Below are 22,743 nucleotides of genomic sequence, written 5' to 3'. Positions count from 1 at the left end.
AATTCTGTCTTTAACCAACTTTTCCAATACTTTTACCACCACACCTGAGAATGGTGATTGGTCTGTAATTAACTACCGCAGTCTTAGAGCCACCTTTATGCAAAGGAACCTTCCTTCCACTCCCTAGGGACCATAGGAGAGTTAAAAACTTAAGTTAAATAACCAAGTAAGAAGCATTGACAATTCCTTTGCACATTCACGCAACACCGAGCCGATATAATTTTGCAATATACTAAGTACTGCTGATTTCTTAACTTCAATTCTCACATTAGTTATTGCTACAGGTACAGAGATATCCTCACTTGGGTGATAAGACTTTTGAAAAGTGATCGCTCAGTAACTCTACTATTACATCTGAATTTGTCACCTCAATAAAGAAGAGTTGAGCTGTGAGGGGAGTCTGGTTGGAACAAATCTTGGAGGCACTGTTAATGAAGGGTTTAACAATATCTTATTGTTGGGGAGGGAAAGGATGGGAAAGTTTGTACTTACCAGTGTTGATAGGTTTCAGTAAACCATGAAAGAAAGAGTATCATTTGAATGCCAACTGCCAAAAGACCAAGAAAAATCCTAGAGAATTCTTTCTATATGTGGCAAGAAAAATAAAATATTATTATGGGAAGGTGGTATTAGCTTCACTTCTTATGTATTTCTTTGTATTCTCTCAAGTCATCTGCTTATTTATTTGCAAAAACTTTTGATTGATTTCTTCTATTCTATGACTGCCTGTTTAACTTCTTAAGTCCATCACAGTGGTGGCCACATAAATTTTAAGTGGGGGGGTGCTGCCTATCCTATCATCATCATCATCAAATTCCTGCCATGTACCCTCAAGGGGTGTACAGGATATGATAGTACTACATGAAAAATTTACATCATTACTAACTTCCTATCTACAATTTTACTCCAAATCAGTCTGTTACTTGTCAAGATTCCAACATTGCCAGATCTTATATTTCTATCGTCTAAGGCACTTTGTACCGTATCAATCCACCTATATCTTGGTCTTCCTCTGGGTCGTTTTCCTGCCAACCTAGCAGAGAACACTTGTTTTGCTAATCCTTCCTCGCCCATTCTGTTTAAGTGACCATGCCACCTGAGATTAGCTCTGCTAACGCATTCCTGGATGCTGACAATGTCAAGTTCTTTCCTAATATCCTCGTTTTTAATATGATATTGCCATTGATGCCATCTGTTCGTGCCTATAATCTTTCTCAGAACTCTCATATCTGCAGTCTCTAGTCTTTAGTCAAGTGTTTTACTTCTGATCCAGCTCTCAGATCCATAAGTTAAAACTGGTTTGAACACTGTCTTGTATAAAACTAATTTAGTGTTCTGACTAATTTCTCTCTTATTCCATATGAATTTATTCAATTGACTTCCTACCATACCAGGTTTGTTGATTCTGTTGTCTATTTCCATATTTAATTTACCATCTTCACTATAAATTGTGCCTAAGTAGCTGAAATGCCTATCCTATACAAAATAAAATAAAAAAAATTATTTTTTCCCTAATCAGTAACCAATTTACTAATAAATAAATCTGTAGATTTATTTATTAATAAATTGGTTACTAATTAAGAAAAAAAAGAATTATTATTTTTTTTATTTTGTATAGGCAGCACCCCCACTTAAAATTTCACCTGCTGCCACTGGTCCATCATGAAGCTCAGATTATACTGTGCTTGCAAACAACCTCACCAGATATCTCTCTGGCTGAATTATTCCATATTTTCTTCAGATTTTATCACTTAGCCTTCAAGGTTGGTTTCTTGTTTTCGAAGTCATCTTTTTGAATAATAATGATATGTTTGAATTTAGTGTTTACCTCTGAAAATTGATCAATTTGGATTCTTTTAAAAATATTTGGCATGTATGTTGGAACATGGTGTAGTAATGACTAGTCCATGTTCTGAACAGAAATTTAGCACGTACTTACCATTATTATTATATAATATATATTATTATTAGCTTTGCTCTTTTTTCGAAAATTTTCTCCAATCATTTCCATATATCTGGTATTCCTACTCTGCTGTTTAATCTCCAACAAGTACAGGGTTTTCTTTTTCATTTATACAAGTCCTCTATAATGATTCAAAAAAATTCCTCTACTTCTTCCTTATCAGACCCTTCTGATTGACTATAAGCACAAATAAGTCTCATTTCTATTAAACTTTTTTTCTGCATCTCTACTTGAATTTGTCTGCCATGAAAGAAGTTTCTCTTCATGTTTAGTGCTGCACATCATAGCTACTTCCTTCTTTATGCAATCACGCTTGCCTGAATATCACATCTCATTGTGCAGTATCTCACCTGCTATAGTCTAAGTTTTCTATTAGTTCCACTTATTTTTCTGTAGATACCCGCTAGTGTCCCATCTTCAATTCAATGCAGGCGCGTTGTCAATATTTTTCACTGTTTACTGTTCATTTCACTTTTCACTGTTCTGTCACGCATTCATTATTAATATCTAAAAAACAACACAATGGTATAATTGAGGAAATACTGCAATATTGATAATTCATTAGCTAGTTAAAAAAAATATAGTTGTGTGATTAAACTAAGCTTGCATATTTAGATAGAGAGAGAGAGAGAGGCAGTAGTTCTGATCTAAGTTCGGATGGTGAAGTAAGGCCTCAGCACTTTCTTTCAACAAGAGTTCAAATTTATATGAACATTGGTGAAGTAAGTGTGTTTCAGATCATAGGATATTGTGGTCTGTATCTATTCTGTGCTGTGCAAAGCTAGATTTTTCAGATTTACTATTGCTAATATAAGATTGATGTTCTTGTATCCTCTTTTTCTACAGAGTGTCTAGTTAGTAGAAAATAAGAACAATGACAGTTACAAGGAACTCTTGACTGTTTAGCTCACCATCCATTACAGTAGACTGGAATTATATAATAACTTTGTTGCAACGCGCTCATACTAATTGATGGAAATTTTTTCACTTGGCTATGCTACCAATTATATATTTGGTTTAATCCTTTATCCAAGTGTTTGTGCCTGAAGTATTTTCAGGACTGGGGCAACTCGTGGTATAACTTCTCGTCACTTGCCTTAGTATCTCATAATGCAAAGCACATCTCCTTGAAGACATGTATAATGCTATGCATTAAGGGAAAGTCACTACTCAGACTGGTTTCAACCTTTATCGAAGTCTCATCAGTGCGAGTCAGACCCAGAGGTGGTGATACTAAGATGGAAGTAATGGAGAAGTCATATTTCCATATACGAGTTGCCAAAAGGTGTCACACCTTATTATTAAAATTCTCTGGATTAGAGATAGCTGATGGAAGTTTTTTCTAAGACAAGACTAAGGCAAATGATGAGAAGTATACCAGCTTTGCCACGAGTTGCCCCAGTCCTGTATAAAGGATTAAGCCAAATATATAATTGGTAGCATAGCCAAGTGAAAAAACTTCCCTCAACTATCTCTAATCCAGAGAATTTTAATAATAAGGTGTGACACCTTTTGGCAACTTGTACATGGAAATATGACCTCTCCATTACTTCCACCTTAGTATCCCATGTGCTTTGCATTATGGGATACTAAGGCAAGTGATGAGAAGTTATACCACCTTTGCCACGAGTTGCCCCAGTCCTGAAAATACTTCAGGTGCAAACTTTGTTTGCTTACATTTGGATAAACCAAATATATAACTGGCTCATACTAATTGTTCTATACCTCAACTATTACAACAGGAACTCTTAAACATCGAATGATATATGAAATTCAATGGATTCTTACCACGTAAGAGCTTTTAATTATATTACATTATGTTTGTGTGGTTAGTGTCGCAACCATATTCCTAGGGAATGGAGAAGGAGTGTCCTATGTTCAATTCCCGTCGATGACGCAAGAAGCTTAAGGATCTTCTTCAGCCATAGCCAAGTTAGCCGGTCTTGGGCATGGACAACAGGGTTTTTTCTCCTGCAAAGCAGGCAAACCGGCCCCGCGAACACACGCTTTGACTGACATGGAATACTACCGGGAATAAGGAGCAACCAACCTATTCCGCAGAATTATTGGTTATGGAAGCTTATGCGGTAAAATGTGTAGGCCTGCGTGAAAGTGTAACATACGATGAAGATTATATTATATTATATATTTTGGATTTTTCCAAAGCATTTGACAGGATGCCACATGACAAGTTGATTTTTTAAGTTGCATCATATGGATATGGATATAGGATTAGTGGATTGGATTGTTGATTGGCTCTCAGATAGATACCAAAGAGTTGAATATATGGAGCAGTATCAGGGAATAGTTGAAGTTCAATCTTTATGTCAATGATATTGTCACAGGAATACAGGGAGATAGTCAGTTGTTTGCAGATGTGAGGATAGTCAAAAAAATATTATATATATACTTTTATATACTTTTTTAACATATATATATATATATATATTTATGAAGAAATTGAATGACTAGAACTGAGATTTAAGTAAAAAGGTTTTAATATAAAAACACTACTAATTTCGGCCTGTAACAGCCTTCTTCAAATACAACTACAACGTTTTCATGCTAATTATGTATAGAGACTGTCTATGTTGTTCATAGTCTTTTAACCCTCGATGTTTAGTGTTTTTTCTTCTTTTATAATGTCACCTGAAGAAGGTGTTACAGGCCGAAACCAGTAGTGTTTTTATATTAAAACCTTTTTACTTAAATCTCGGTTCTAGTCATTCAATTTCTTCATAAAACTATGTAGGTTAACCGAGTCAATGATCATTCTGTCATAATATAATATATATATATATAGGGTGTTGTTACAAACCTGGTGGATCGGTTGTTAGTGATGAAGAAATGCATCATCACCAAATAGACAAGATGAGCACAAAAAAGAGTAATCATAATGGGATACTTTAATTATTCAAATATTAATTGGGGAGCAGTAGAATCTCATGAGAAGAATGAAAATGCATTTATTGAGCTGTTGCAGAGCAACTTCCTCAAGCAGAATGTGACAGAAGGAATCTGAGGTCAAAGAGTGTTAGATTTGATTATAGTGTCAGAAAGTGTTTCAGTTAAAGACATAACTATTCCGGCTCTGGTTGGTAACAGTGATCATACGGTATTCACTTGGTAAGTGACTAAGTTTATGAATGTTCCATTCAGAAAAGGTTACATGTTGAACTACAAAGCAGGAAATTATGATGAACTAAGGAGTACACTAAGTTCAGTCGAATGGGATCAGTTAATGCATGGGAAGCATTTAAACAATACTTAAATGATGCGATATCAGAGTGTGCCCTGAGAGTTCGAAGAATAAGTAGGGTAGGAATCAAATGGATGTGTAATCTTATGAAGCAAGAGATTCATAAGAAAAGGATGACGTGGAAGGAATACTGTGTGCAAAAGGATGATGTGCATTACGAAAATTATAAGCAGCAGGCTAGAATATTCACAACTGTTGTATGGAAAGCAAAGTCTGAGTATGAAAAGAAACTGGCTCTGTGTGCTAAAAGAGTGCTCAGCTGAACTGACTACTCCTTTGACCAGGCTGTTTATTATGAGTCTCAGAACTGGAAAGATTCTGCAGGAATGGAAAGAATGTATGGTAATTCCATTGCACAGGGCTGGCGGAAGCCGGCATGCAGAGTATGCGGGCGCTGATGCCGGGGCATGGTTAATAAGTTCATTTTTAGGAAACAAAATTTTTATCATAAAAACAAAAAATTCTTAGAATGATCAATATTAAAATAAATAAGGCTGGATACACTGAATAAAAATTAAAAAAAATTGTATATTGCCGCCTCTTTGATCAGCCGGCTGTTTACAATTTTGCAGCGAGAGCAGGCTAAACTTGCCTGCAGAATGTTGTGTCTACTGCAGTCTATCTAAAGTGAAACAGTGAATGGTTTTTATGTACAGAAATGAATTTTCGTACAAAACATTTGTTGCTAGTTAGTCAGTCATATGGTATGCATCTCAGTAGGCTACTGACAGCAGCAGCATGCGGACTATTATTTCGTCTCTGTGACATGTTGTGTAATAATTTCTTGTGGGTATAAAATAGAAATGGAATCAAAAATTAAAAAAAAAGTTATCCGAAACAAACTGGAGCTCTTAAAAATTTGTTAAAATATTAAAATATTCTGATGCAGACTGTAACCAACTCGATACATCAGAAATCAGAGTTGAAGAACCGTGAATATCATCCAGTTTTCATGAAAGTACTATTGCAACTGAACAAGATAACAAGACGCATGATTTAAGTGAAAAACAGTTAGGAGAAGATTTAGTTGTAGTTGACCACGAAACTAACACATTGTTAGTCTCTGTAAATTTAGAAGATCCAGGTGAACGGGGAAATATTGATGAAAAATAACGAGGTGTTTTAAGTGAAATGGGGCCTGTTCAAAAGAAAAATATAATATATCCCAGAGATACATAGGTCGTAACTTTGGCGACACATATTATAATAGAAAAATGGAAAATGGGGAGCTCGTGCCAAGAACATGGCTCATTTATTCTGAAACTTTAAATTCTGTTTTTTGCTTTTGTTACAAACGTTTTGCACCTACTGAATCAAGTAGTCTTGTAGAAGGTTATAACGATTGGAGAAATGTAAGTAAAACTTTGCATAGACATGAGACTAGTTTAACTCACATGAAAAATTTCTTAAAATGGAAGGAACTTGATAAAAATTTAATAATCAAAACTACTATTGATTGTCAGACTCAAAGCATGTATGAAATGTAAAAGACCATTTCATAAATGGTCTTTTCCATTTCAAAAATGGAACATATTCCATTTCAAAAATGGAACATTGGACGAGTGTTTTAGAACGCTTGATTGAAATTATAAAATTCCTTGGTAGCCAAACTTTAGCTTTTCGCAGATCATTTGATAAATTATATGAAAGGAATAACGGCAATTTTTTAAAATTAGTCAAACTGTTTGCAAAGTTTGATCCCATTATGGAAAAATCATGTTGAAAGGGCCCTACATCGAAACAATAGAGAACACTAGTTGAGTAAAGACAGACAAAAGGAAATATTAGAAACTTTAAGTAATGCAATCAGAGATACAATTTTATTATCAATTCGAAAATCTAAATATTATTCCATAATTTTAGACTGCACACGTGATGCAAGTAAAACAGAACAAATGACCATTATTATTCGCTTTGTTTCCTGTGACATGGAATTGTCAAGATCAGGAAAAACTTTTTAGATTTTGTAGATATATCAGATTCCACAGGACATGGTTTATGTGCAACAATAATGGAACAACTGGAAAAATGGAACATCCCCATTGAAGACATGTGAGGTCAAGGGTATGACAATGCAGCAAATATGAACGTGAAAAAAATATGGCCTCCAAAATTTCCTTTTGAACAAAAATCCTCGAGCTTTTTACGTGCCATTTGCTGCTCATACTCTAAATTTAATCATTAATGATGCAGCCAAAGTGAATGCAGATACAATTAGTTTCTTTGCAATTATTCAAGAAATATACAATTTCTTTTCATTCTCTTACAAACATTGGCAATCCTTTTAAAGTTTGTAAAAAATTTAACATTGAAACAGCCATCAGAAACGGGATAAGTAAAATTAACGCAATCCGTCCTCTACGATATCAGTTAGGTGAAATTTACGATGCACTTTTTCAAATTTTAAATAATGAAAATTTTAATAAAGAAACTCAGTATGAAGCAGAAATATTATGTGCTAAAATAAAGGACTACAAATTTATTTGCTCTCGTATAACTTGGCAGGATTTACTTAACAGAATAAACCTGTTAGTAAAATGCTTCAAGACAAAAATATGAACATTACACTTGCTTTACAATCTGTCAAAAACTTAAAAATATTCTTACAAGAGTATCGATCAAATACAAATTTTAATGAAGTTCTAAAATAGATGGATGGAGAACAAGAATTTAAAACTGGTACGGAAGTTCGACGACTAAAGAAGACACGACAATTTGACTACGAGCATCAGCGAGTGGTGAACGTTCCTTTTCCAAGTTGAAATTGATTAAAACCTACTTAAGAGCAAGTATGTCACATAAAAGGCTTGTTAGTTTGGAGTTAATAGCTATTGAAAATGCTATATGTGCTGAATTAGACATTAAGATCATTATTTCTAATTTTGTGAATATGAAATCAAAAACCCTGAAATTTTAATTTAAAAAATTTCAAGTATATTTATGTAATTTAATTATTCATGTTATTCTGTAAAGATGTTATTTTTTGAATATAGTAAATGTGCTAATTATTTCTGAATTCTTTTCTTATTTTCCCATCCATCTTGAGTTTCTTTTATTTTCCTAAAAGATAGTTCCACTTATAAAAATCATTAAAATATTTTTACAAGTTACTAAGAATTTACTAACTTGTAAAATGAAAGAATTTTTTAAACTTTAGTTCAAATAAATTTTAACTTTAATTATAATTCATTTTAATTTTGTTAGCGATTTGGGTCGGTGAGAAGGCCTGAATATAATCCCTGTATCATTATATTCAACGATTAAAGTGAATTGGCTTTGTCAAAATTTGCATTAACTTTTAAGAATTTTTTGAATATTCGGGTTTTTAACGATTATCCTGCCTAGTCAAAACCCCCAGTTCGTTACATTTAGCGAACCAATGTGTGGCTGTTCTGTCAAAATTTATCTAAGAAATTTCAAATAATTTAAATTTTTATTATCGTGAAAGAACCACACACGTCCGGATCATTACAGTGGTGCGTGGATAGAAACTGCATGCAGGCGCCAAAGACCCTAGCACCGGTTCTGCCATTGCACAAGGGTGGTACAAAGACCGATGTATCCAACTATCGACCAATTAGCATCTCAACAGTGGTGGTGAAGATTTTGGAAAAACTGGCTAGGGCTTGCATTCAAAAAGGTCAATAGTGAATCTCTACTTTGCAATGAACAGCATAGGTTTACTAAGGGAAGGTCATGTTTTAGCAACCTGCTCACATTCTATAATAATGTTACCATTAAACTAGACAAGGGGAATTGATACACCATAAAACTTTTGGATTTTGCTAAGGCTTTTGACAGAATACATCATCGAAGACTGTTGAATAAATTGGAGAATATGGGTTTGGATTATAAAATATGAGTGTAGTTAAGAGAATGGATAACTGACCAGTGGTGGCCCGTACACAAGCACTGCAGCACCCCCAAGGAAAAAATGAAAAAATTAAATTTTGTTTGTTTTTATAAATAATAACAATCCTTACAACATTATATAAATGCAGTACAACATGTTAAAGGTTACAGCTCATGTTTTGACATTGATTGAATAGTTAATTGGAATTGTTCGATTAACGCTTTAGATTATCAAACAAATGCACTATGATCTAACGCTGATATTCGTTTGCTCTAAGGCTACAAATATCAGCGTTATTCGTAGCTAATGTAGCAATTCATAGCAATGACAAGAGCAAACTAAGCTTTAGTTTGCTCTTGTCATTGCACGTTACGTCATTACGAACTGTAACTGCTCACGCGGGTAGCGTATTTTTAGTACGCTTACGTGCCTTATTTCTGTGAGATATGAAATGTTTATTATTGGTGCATGTGTCTGGTGAACTATTTTTTGTAAATCTTATTTTATTTTGTTAAAATAACATAGAATTATTTATTTATTACAGATACAAGGCTGAATTATGACGAGTGTCACTGTTGAAAATATGAAAAGAATAATATTTTTTCATTTATCGTTACACAAAACAAATGCACTCGCAGATATTTGTTTGCTGTTGTTGCACGTTACGTCATTAGATACACTGCCACTTGGGCAGTATCTGCTGCGCTTGTTATTTCTGTGAGATATGAAACATTTATTATTGGCGCATGTTTGTGGTGAACTATGTTTTTGTAAATCTTATTTTATTTTGTTAAAATAACATATAATTATTTATTTATTATAGATACAAGGCTGAATTATGACGAGTGTCACAGTTAAAAATATGAAAAGAATATCAATTATCGTTACACTAAACAAATCCACTCGCCGATATTCATTTGCTATTGATACGAAACATTAATTATTGGTGTTTGTTCGTGGTGAGGATGAAATATTTTTAATAAAGTAATTTTTAATATGTCAATTTATTTATTAATAAATTCGTTACTGATTAGGAAAAAAAAGTTTTTTTTTTTTTTTTTTTTTTTGTATATATAACACCCTTACTTAAAATTTTCACCGGCCACCACTGTAACTGACAGATATCAAAAAGTGGTATACAGGGAAATGTGAGTCTGCAAGATTTAAGGTAACTAGTGCTATACCACAAGGATCAGTGTTTAGTCCACTGTTATTCAATCTATATATTAATGATATTGGGAAGGATTTGACAGCTATTTCCTGATGATGCAAAGATAGGTAGGGTAATCAGGAATACTGCTGACATGCACTTTGGCATGATTAGATATCCAGTGTTGTATTATATTGGTGGGATTATGCTAGAAGAAACTGAACAGGCTAGCGATCTTGGAGTTTTAGTAGATAGCAATTTGAAGGTCAAGAGCCATACAGCAAAGTTTGCCAATACAACTCAGAGAATAATTGCAATTCTGAAATGAACTTTGAGATGTAAAGATATGGATGTAATTTTACCTCTTTACAAAGCCTTAATGAAACCTCACTTGGACTATTGTGAGCAGGTCTGATCTCCTGTTTCCATTGTAATTCTGAGAGAGTGTTGAAAATGAAATCAGGATTATGGAATACTGATTATGAAGACAGATTGAGAATTTGTAGACTGCAGGCACTGGCAAACGGGAGAAAAAAGAGTAATATGAATGAGTCTTACAACCTTCTGAAAGGATTATACAGTATTTCAATTGATGGAATTTTTCAGTTTATAGCAGGCAGGGAAGGGACAAGATGGCATCTTTAAAAGTGAGAATGAATGCTGATAAGAAAGGGGTGAGGGCTAGATTTTCCCTCTCAAAATGGTGATGCATGATTGGAATGGACTACCATTGGATGTTGTGAGTACAAGCAGTGTGAATGAATTCAAAAATAAGTAAGATAGTTTTTTCATATAGTATGTGGCTTCCCTCGATGAGTTTCTGACTCACTGGAGATCTCTCTTAATAATAATAATAATAATAATATATTACCATTTATTAGCAATATATAGCTTGTGTAGCTCAGTGGAAGTGGAGTTAGAAGTGGCGTGAACTCTGACCAGAGCAGACGTGTTTTTGTGTGCTCCTTAGTGTTCGAGCGTAAGAGGATTAGTGCTGCTAAGCCTTACCAGTGCGGGCACGCTGCCCTTAACGTACCGTCTGCTTTCATACAGCATGTCGTCGATCACGGAAAAATCTTCACTTGCTAATACAAGCTCACCTATTAAGGCTACTAGCTTTCAACAACTACCGGAAGGAAATGTTTCATCTGGCAATACCTCTACAAGTACCAAGGCTACTGGATCTCTGAAGGATACATCCCTAGTCTCTACAGTAAAAAATCTACATAACACAATGGAACAGGCATCAGCGACCATCTTTCAGTCACCTGCTGCCAGTACAACGAAGGATTTCAATTCAGATGTTCTCTCATCGTTGAATCTCCCAGATGAACTAGATTGGAGCAAGGCCTGCATCCTAAAGTGTGATCCTTCTGGCGCCCCATATACAGAACTGGATATCATCGAAAGTTTGAAAGGCAAGGTAAGAGGTTCCGATGTATGGCACCTTAGCTCCTTAAAGTTCAGTTATGTTTTCATAATTTCATTTAAACATGTTTCTTTGAAAGAAAAGTTTGCTAAATTAAAATCGCTTAATGTTAATAACCATACATGTGAAATTATCCCCATTGTGAGATCTAGAAAATTAGATATTTTAATTCATTGGTTGCCCCCCCAAATATCTAACAGATTAGTTGGCATGCACTTTGAATCATTTGGTAAAATAGAATGTATTGAAAATGCATCCAATATAAAAGATAAAGAATGGGCGCATGTATTATCCAACAAAAAAAGATTGACTATTACATTGAATGACGATGCCAGAATAGAAAATATCCCGTACATTATAAAAGTTTCTAAAATGCCAGGCTTAGTAATCATTCCAGGAAGACCTCCTGTATATGCTTCAGATTCAGGCAGGTAGGTAATCTAAGAAGAGAATGTACAGCATCTAAATGTGAGCGATGCAAGAGAATCGGACACGATATTAAACAATGTCCAGGGCAGACATATGCCTCCATGTTGGCCGCGCACCCTTTGGGCAGTCAACTGAACACATGCGATGAGCTTGAAAAAGCAGAAGTCTTCCAGGAAATAACCTCAAGTATTGCATTTGAGGCAGATAATCGGGTCAATGAGAGCAGTACCCCAGGGCTTAACACCCACGGCCACGCGGAATGTAATGAGAATAACTCTCCGCTAAAGGCAAAGGAAGGGATTATCTGGGCGGGCGAGGAGATTAACAGCCAAAGGTCAGTTTCAAATTCAGAAAAAGTAACAAAACCTGAAACTACAGAGAAAAAAAAATCACTCTGAATAACACAAATGAAGAATTAAATAATAATTGCCCGGTTGAAGATGAAGAACTTCCAAACAGTGAAATAATTCAAACCATCTCGGTAACACAAATTACAGAAAAAAGTAAAACGGATTTAGAAAACGAAGTAGAGAAATCAGAATGGAATACTAAACAGACCCCAGTAAAGAGAGCAAAATTTTACGCCTAACATCTCCAAAAGCCGGAAGTCAGAACCCAAAGAAAAAAAAAATAGCTAAGTGTCCTGAAAGAAAAGGCTCTAGAAAACTTTCAACTTTCTAACTATGACTCACAATCTAAAAATCATCACACTAAATGTAAACGGGCTAAATAATAAAACATCGATTCAACTAACAGTTAATTTAATCTTTCAACACAGACCCGATATACTTATGATACAAGACACTAGACTACACAACAACACTGACCCATCAAACAGCTTCAAATACAAGTTACAAACAATGTACCATATCGTTGCCGAAGAGGCTCAGACCAATGGAATAGGTGGAGTTACTACACTAATAAAAAAATCGGGTAACCTCGAAATATTATCCCATAATGTCGTAATCAGGCATAGAGTTCTGGAGGTCGAGCTCCTTTGGCAGAAAAAAATACACAACATAATTAACATATATGGACCAGCCACGCATAATCATAAGACCACCTTCTGGGAGGAAGTGCGACACTATATTCAACAAAAAAATAACTGAATAATAGCAGGAGATATGAACTTTACAGAACAACCACAAAAGGATCAAGAACACCCAAACTTAATTCCGCAGAAAAATTTCACAAGAGTTTTCACCCACTGTGGCCTATCAGATGCCTTCAGAATCTTGCATCCCCAAAAGAAAGAATTCACATATTTTGCACCCGGAAACGCCTCTAGAATAGACCGCATATACATCCAAACATTCAGAAATATAAAGGTCAAAACTGTACAACACACACCTGTCATGTTCAGCCATCACCATATGGTGATCGCTGAACTACAATATCAACAAACAGAAACAGCTGATAAGTTTACAAACAGAAATTTCCCCCTATGGAAATTTAATAAACACCTTAAAGATGACGATGAATTCAACAATAACATAGAGAAAATAGTTAAGGAAATAGAATCCATAGAAAATGCTGTAACAGCCTGGGAGAAATTTAAACACATGACAAAACAAACAGCAATCAAAATTAGTAGAATAAAAAAGCAGCAACAAAGGAACAAACAGAACGCTGACACGAAGAAATTATCAAAATTGTATCACCACCATGACAGAAATAATGAAAACATCAGAACAGAAATAGAAGAAATTAAAAACCGCATAACAGCGAAACAGTTTCAGGAAATAGAAGGAGCGTGGCTACGTGCTGGTCTCAAAATAATTGAAAATGATGAAGGGAAGACCTCAACAGCATGGCTGTTTGAGAAACAACAGAACGCGAAACAGAGAATAAAAACCATAACATACGAAGGCCAAACCCTAAATAAAGACTTCGAAATAATTCGTGGTGTTCAAAAATACTTTTCTTCACTATTTCAAGAAAAACCCAGCAGTCAGGAAGAAAGCAAAAGATTCCTTTCACTCCTCCCCAAAATCACCCAGCAGGAGGCTGAGGAGATCGGCGCACCAATCACCATAGCAGAATGCCATCTTATAGTGAAACAGCTCCCGGATAACAAATCACCAGGTGAAGACGGACAACAGGCGAATTCTATAAAGAATACTTCCCAAAATTTGAACATATTTTTATTAAAATGATCAACACGATGATTACAACACAGACAACGCCAGCAAAATTCAACACAGGACACATTGTACTACTACCAAAGGTCGGGGATCAACAGAAGTTACAAGACATAAAAAACTGGAGAGGCATAACCCTACTGAATACTGATTACAAAATAATATCTAAAATACTTACAAACCGAATACAAAAGCACCTCCATAAACTTATCTCACCAGCACAATCATGTGCAGTGAAAGGAAGAAATATTCTTGACACAATAATGCACCTCCAATGCATTTGCGATTATTACAGCCTCACAGAAAATCCATGTATTGTAATGGGTCTAGATATTCAAAAGGCATTTGACACAGTTAGCCACCAATACCTGTTTGAAACACTAGACCGAATAGGAGTTGGAGTAAACTGGAAAGAAACGATTAAGCTTTTGTACAGAAATGCGGAAAGTAGGCTGATCATCAATAAAAATCTCTCAGCCTCCTTCCCAATAAAATGTTCCATCCGGCAAGGAGACCCACTATCCATGGCTCTATTTGTTCTAGCCCTAGAACCGCTCATTATAGCCATTAACACAAACAACAATATCAAAGGAACACATATACACGGAGAAAGTGACGCCAAAATTTTGGCATATGCTGATGACGTCACTTTAACACTAGGAACACAAAAATCCTTGGACAAAACACTCAAAATAATAAAAGACTTCAGCAAAGCCTCAGCACTGAATGTGAATCTGGCAAAATCCGACTGCAAAATAATTGGCAAGTGGGAAAATCAACCAAGGATTCCTTCAGGAATACAGGTGAATAATTACATACCAGTTCTGGGCATCAACATCAGAAGCTCAGAATCACACGAAGAACAGTGGAAAGAACTCCATGACGGCATAAAGAAGAAAATTAATGCAATGCACCCTAGACAGCTGTCCGTCAGAGGAAGAGCCCGGGTTTGCAACATCTACCTAACATCTCGCCTGTGGTACAAGATACACAATACCCCGTATCACGGAAGGTGGGCCGAAAAAATACACAGGCTATGCGCTACATACATCTGGGGCTCTCAGTATGAACCCATGCGCAGATCAACACTCTTCCATGAAGTTGAAGCTGGAGGTTTAGCATTGCTAAACATCCATCTGAAAACTCTCATCGGCAGGGCAATAACAGCAGCCCGAGCACACACAAAAACCTATCATGCCTATGTGGCAACATTCTTACAAAAGTGTTTGCCGCATAGTTTTATAAGCTCACTTCCAGATATAAAAAAACCAAGCCCGAGAATGTTCAAAGAAATAGCCGAAGGGTACATATATATAATGAAACACTCAGATACCGAAACCTTACTGACAATTAAACCAAGAAAACTATATAAAACATTAAGTCAAGTGACATTCCCACCTCCCCAACACAGGGAAATAAGAAAAGGAGAAATTAGGCTAAGTCCAGTGCTTAGCAAAGTTTTCCGACTTCCAATATCACCAAAATACAAAACATTCTTCTATAAAGTACACCATGCCTGTATCCCCAAAAAAATGTGGTGTGTAGCAAAAAAATCCCACTACAAGGCCCAGCGAAGTGTCATTTCTGTCCCGACCCAGAAACAATATATTATATTATGATGTTCTGTAGCAAAACGTCCACAGTAGAACACCATACAGAAATTCCTACATAAGACACAACCATTCTCTGAAAACACATTATTTTGGTTGGAAGACCAAAAAATGAAAAAAACAGAACTAATAATCATAATAATAACAATGTATGCAATATGGTCCCACAGATGTGATAAAATACACAGAAGAGACACCAGACCAGACATACTAGCAAAAATTAACAATTATTTAAAGGAAATTATCATAAACACTACACAAACCAAAAGCATAACAACACAGCAATGGAGGAAACTCGGCCTAATTGAAGAAGGAAAAATAAAACTTATACCGATAATGGAACCCCCATAGTTAGTGGTAGACAATAATGATAACCCACTATCTGAACAAAAAGCATAATCCCAGACAAAGGTGCTGTTAACGTAGGCTCATTCGCCACAACGAGAGGAATAATGACAACAAGATATCAAAACTAATAAAAAAAAAAAAAAAATAAAAATAAAAAAATTAAAAAAAAAGTATATATGTATATAAAATAATTAAAATAAATAAATAAATAAAAGTTTAAAAAAATAATAAAAATATTAATAATAATATATAGGTACGCCTATATATAAGGGATAAGAATGTTATATATACAGGGTGTTCGGGATAAATTTGACATATTTATAATTAATTATATTTTTCCGTAAGTTACATGTATTAACACACACTTCTCTTCATTTAAAAGTTTGGACCCTTCTTCATTCATATACAAGATGTCAGAAAGGATGGATAGCTGGAACCCACCTGAATCATGGAAGAGAATAACTTGTATCATGATGATTCGTGCCCGCCATCAAAATAAGGATATTACGACTGCTGCCCAATGCTCCCTGAATACAGTAAAAACAATCAGGCATGAACTAGAGACTTGCAATGGTGACTACGAGGATGTAGCAAGAAGAAAGATCCCTAGCAGATGATCTGATTGCGTTCGTACAGCAGAATTCCTCGCAAATCTGCAGGAACAGGTGTTGAAGAACCCTGGCATTGGAATTCGGGCTTTGTTCGTGGAGTTGCTAACTGTAGTCAAGCCCTGGATAACAAGGGTAGCCAATGGTAGGCCGTATGTATGGCAGCAGGATTCGGCCCCTTGCCACACCTCTGGGAAAAGTCAAAAATGGTTGTCTGAAAATTTCTACGACTTCACCAGTCCAAATGTTTGGCCTCCAAACTCCCCAGACCTTAACCCCATGGATTATTTTGTATGGGGCGCAGTTGAAAAAGACACCAATCGCACTTCCAGTAATACAAAAGCCCAGTTAATGGATAAAATTAAAACAGTTTTTGCGGCCCTTCCCAGGGAGACTGTAGCATCAGCTTGTTCGAGGTTCCGAAGCAGAATTGAAGCTGTGATCGATGCTAATGGTGGTTATTTTGAGTAAATCTTGTTGATAGTATTGTAATTAACTCTGCCTGTAATGTTTTTTTGTCAATTCATTAAATTTAATAGATACAAAGAAGATTTTCTTTTTCCTTACGAAACTGTCAAATTTATCCCGAACACCCTGTATATATATATATATGTATATCTAATTGTGTAAAAAAAAAAAAAAAAAAAAAAAAAAAAAAATCAAGGTCCTACATATTTATTACTACTCTAGTAATAAATATGTAGATTAAGATATACTACCAGACATATGTATATGTTCTTGTATATACAGACACAAGGACGGTAGAAATGTCAATTGTAAGAAATGCAGATAACATAAGTTCATAACATGATAATAACCCAAAATGTTAATAGGATATATTATCCATTTATAGACCTGTAACTAATTCTGCAATTCAGAAAACTTTGTATATAAGAAACTACAGATTTACCTCTTAAGTTAAGCAAACAATATAATGTTAAAGCAAGATGGAATTCTTTTTGTAAAAATAAGAGTGCCTACAAAAAAATAAAATCTGCATGAGATATAGAGATACTACCAAAATATATGCATATATAAATGTAAATAAAAACATAAGCAATGTATGTATTTTAAGAATAAGATGTGCATTTAAATTAAGTTAATAAAATAGTCTTCCAAAATATGTGAACAAAGATATAAAATGAAGATATATGTAAAACGAATTGTACATATGGAAAATGTCAATGCTAACATATATATGTATGTATATGTATATGTGTGTGTGGGTGTATATGTATGTATATATGTATATGTATGTATGTGTGTATGTATATATATATATAAACGAGAACAGACTGATCTGATAATGGAACTTATAGACTGAAATCACTATGTAACATATACCAACAAAAATAACAGCTCAAGCAATTCAATAGGACAATAAGGAAAATAGAAATTGAGCATGTGATGTTGTATCTTATTTAAACAGTGATTGTAAAACAGGTGTCATAAGTATATTGTAACGAGTAAATGAAAATGCCTAATAGAATTAGCAGCCTATGTACAAATTGTAAATAGCTGTATATATGTATTTATATATATTTATTTTTAAATGTACACAGCTGCTGTTGTTGATACAAATAACCTCAGTAGAAGTAGCCTCAAGAAATGTAAATCAAAATGTCAATTAGAATAAGCATTCTATGTACAAATGTATATATTGTAAATAGTTGTATATATATTTATTTTGATTGTACATAGATGCTTTAGTGTTAATAAAAATATACTCAGTGGAAGTGGAGCTTTCATCCTCTGCACTATGAAGACAGACTTAAGTTCAAGTCTAGTTCCTGACTGGAGGAACTTTTTCTAAGCCTTTCTTCACCAGATTCCTGAGTTAGTTGATCTCTGGCATCGACAAGCAGATTTTTTCTCCCAGAAACTTGAGTTTTTGTCCAGTAAACTGAAGAAAAATCAAGCATAGCATCCACATTATTTTAGACAGTAACATATCCTGTTAGGTTTATGTAAAAAGAGATGGCAGCACTTGTTTGCTTATCTCTTCGTTGGTGATCGCTTTTAATTAGCGATAGTCATGGGCCAGCTATCTCTGATTGACTAAAATGGAGACTGAACTGCCAACTCGGTCTCCAAAAGCTAGGTAGGGTTAAAAAGCCTCACCTACTTCCTATAAGGGAATGTCATTAACTGATTATTATATATAATATTATTACATGTAATGAAATTATATATTAAATTATATTTTTCAAGTTCATTCAAAAATGCAACTTTCTGCAAAATACTTTTGTTAATTAGTATTTTTTTTTTGGTTCAAGGATACATGGTGGTTGGATGGCGAATTTAGTGCTCCTGTAAAGTTGGTGACTTTTGCCTGTTTTTATTGTGTTTTCCCTTAGAAAATTAGTGTTTTATAGTATACTAGTGTAGATTTTAGTGTTTTATAGTGTATTTATTATTTTATCATATATTTTTATTAAGATATTTTAATATTTAGTATATGTTTATATGTTTAAAATGGTGCCAAAAAAGGGCAAGAAAGGTAATGCTAAAAAAAGCACCATAGGCGAGAATAAGGTTAGTCCTGCCAACGAGGTTATTGTGCACATAAAGGAGGTTAAGGAAAATGAATTAACTACCAAAATAGCGAAGTTGAAGCAGATCATCAGAGAGACAACATGGGAATTGCAAAAAGTTGAGAGACGTTTAAATGAGCATAGGGAGAAAAAGAAAAATGAACAGGCAAATAAGAAACAACAAAGCAAGGAAACAGGTAAGTGACGTTGTTAGTAAAAAGAAAGAAGTTATTTGGTATGGTGACTCAATAATAAAACATGCTATAGATTAGAGAGTTATAACATCGAGTTTTCCTGGAGCAAAAATTAAAAATATAACTCAAGTAATTCAAAAACAGAAAAGAAAAGTAAATGAAATGGTAGTTGTAGTAGGTACGAATGATTTAACTGGCGATAAGTTCAGTATGAGAGAGGACATGAAAGGGTTGCTGGAAGAGGCAAGAGTGAAGAGTGAGAAAGTGAAAATTGTTAGTATTTTACCTTGCTATGATAAAAATGAATTCAAATGATGGCAAACGATTCGATGCATAGGCTATGTAGAAGGAATGTGAGTTTTTGGATGTGTGGAGTGAGTTTGAGGGAAGATTGGATTTGTATAAGAGGGATGGCCTACACCTGAATTCCTTTGGTATCAGGAGTCTGGAAAAACTAATGACTGGTATGAGACCTAACACAGAGAGTAAGGGGAAACTAAATTATAAAGGGAGGAATGGTGTGAATGTTAGTGTAAGAGCGACAATGGTATATAACTGCGTTAATGATGGGAATGGGCTTTGTAATGGAAATGTTGACAAGGCGAGAACGATTTCGGGTTTGTGTTTGTCGGACCCATCAGATGTGTGCAAAGATGTCTACATATGTAAGACATTAGAAAAAAATAGAGATCTACAAGTTGTCCAACTGTGTCAGGCAGACTGCAAACAAGAGAATACAAAAGAACGTGCAGGTAGATGATAATTATGTCTGTACACGAATGCTAGGGGTATCAGAAACAAAGGGGTAAAGTTTATTGTCTTAGTCAATATGTTGCGACCTCAAATTGTAGAAATTAGTGAGACCTGGCTATCAGAATCAGACCTACTAACTGGTATCGAGTGTCATGGGTACAGTATTTTTAGGAAGGATAGGGTGGATAGGAGAGGAGGGGGGGGGTGCTGCTCATGATATTGGATGACTTAAATCCAGTTAGAGTTCAGATCTGTGAATGTAGTAATACTAATAACAATATTTCATGTGGCAGTGAGTTTGAAGCCATCTGGTGTGAGGTGGAATCTAACAAGAAAAATTACGTAGTGGGGTGTTGTTACAGACCTGATGGATCGGTTGCTAGTGATTAAGAAATGCATCACCAAATAGAAAAGGTGAGTGCGAAAAGAGTAATCTTAATGTGAGACTTTAATTATCCAAATATTGATTGGGTAGCAGTAGAATCTCATGAGAAGAATGAAAATGCATTTATTGAGCTGTTGCGGGACAACTCCCTCAAGCAGCATGTGACAGAAGGAACTCATGGTCAAAGAGTGTTAGATTTGATTATAGTGTCAGAGGGGGGTTTCAGTTGAAGACGTAACTATTCCCACTTGGTGACAGTAATCATGTGGTACTCACTTGGGAAGTGACTAAGTTTATGAATATTCCATTCAGAAAAGATTACATGCTGAACTACAAAGCAGGAAATTATGAACTGAGGAGTATACTGAGTTCAGTGGAATGGGATTGATTGCTGGATGGAAAGAATATCGACAGTGCATGGGAAACATTTAAACAATATCAGAATGTGTCCCAAGAGTTCGAAGAATAAACAGAGTAGGAGTCAAATGGATATGTAATCTTATTAATCAAGATATTTGTAAGAAAAAGACGATGTGGAAGGAACACTGTTTGCATAAGGATGATGTCTGTTATGAACGCTATAAGCAGCAGGCTAGAATAGTTACAACTGTTTTATGGAAAGCAAAGTCTGATTATGAAAAGAAACTGGCTCTGCGTGCTAAAGATAACCCACAAGAATTCTATCAATATGCTGCAAGTAAAAAAAAGAATGAATATGAAAGAATAACTCTTCTAAATTCAGATGGCGTGAGGGGTTACAGATGCAGAAGAGGTTGTTCAGTTAATGAGTACCCATTCTGTTAAAAGCTATCAACCTGGTGAACGCAACATTGAGCCCACTGTTACCTCTTCACTAGATGAAGAAACGCAGGTGTGTGTGTGAGGCCAAGATATTAGAGCTGTTGCACAAACTGAATAAGAATTCAGCAATAGGAACTGATGGAATATCAACATGTGTGCTACAAGAGTGTTCAGCTGAAGTGGCCATTCCTTTAACCAGGATGTTTAATATGAGTCTCAGGACAAGGAAGATTCTGCAGGAATGGAAGGAATGTATGGTAATTCCATTGCACAAGGGTGGTGCAAAGACCGATGTATCCAACTATCGACCTATTAGTATCCCAGGAGTGGTGGTGAAGATTTTGGAAAAATTGGTTAGGGCCTGCATTCAGAAATGGTTGACAGTGAATCTCTACTTTGCAATGAGCAACATGGGTTTACTAAGGGAAGGTCATGTTTTAGAAACTTGCTCACATTCTATAACAACGATGCCATTGAACTAGACAAGTGGAATGGATACACAGTGATACTTTTGGATTTCTAAGGCTTTTGATAAAATACGGAATGGCAGACTTCTGCATAAATTGGAGAAAATGGGTCTAGGTTATGGAATATTAGCATGGATAAGAGGATGGCTTATCCATGCTAATAATAGTGAACCAAGCACTGATCCTTGTACCACAAGGATCAGTGCTTGGTTCACTGTTATTCAATCTGTACATTAATGATATTGGGAAGGATTTGACAAGTGGCATACAGTTATTTGCTGATGATGTAAAGATAGGTAGGGTAATCAGCAATGCTGCTGATATGCAGTTTTTGCAGAATGATTTAAATAGGCTTTTACCACAAGTTGCCCCAGTCCTGAAAATACCTAAATACCTTGATCTTATTTAGGCATAAACTTTGTTTGCTTACACTTGGATAAAAGATTAAACCAAATATATAATTGGTAGCAAAATCATTTGAATACAGTCCATCACTCTTATACAGTTCAATTTGTCCTTCAGAGTCTTTTTTATGAAGAGTTTGTATTTCCTCAACTATACAAAGAGGAAGATGTAGAAAATAGTTTTTCTTCTTCCTTTTCCATCTGTGAATAATTTTCTCGATATCTATCTAGAAAGCTTCACTTCACAGGTGATGTTTCAATCATATAACTTTCTTTTTTTTTCTGTTTGTATCAATTCCTTTAGACTATATTCTCTATTTCCTTACTCCAGCATCTTAATTAACATTCTACAGTCACAATACTACTATCGTTACTCACTAATGGTCCTCTTCAGAGCTTCTTCATTCTCACCTTT

General features: G+C 35.0%; 1 protein-coding gene across 3 annotated transcripts in view; it reads right to left on the bottom strand.

The window, feature by feature from the left end:
* LOC150093599 (NEDD4-like E3 ubiquitin-protein ligase WWP1) overlaps positions 1-22,743 on the bottom strand; it is a 356,729-nt gene that overhangs the window by 2,520 nt on the left and 331,466 nt on the right. The window lies entirely within an intron of this gene.

The sequence above is a fragment of the Typopeltis vanoorti genome, chromosome 23 (genome assembly GCF_054136105.1).
Source record: "Typopeltis vanoorti isolate ZY-2024b chromosome 23, IOZ_Tvanoo_1.0, whole genome shotgun sequence".
Lineage (NCBI taxonomy): Eukaryota > Metazoa > Arthropoda > Arachnida > Uropygi > Thelyphonidae > Typopeltis > Typopeltis vanoorti.
Note: the sequence above shows the minus strand (reverse complement) of the source record. Positions and strands in the feature narration are given on the sequence as shown.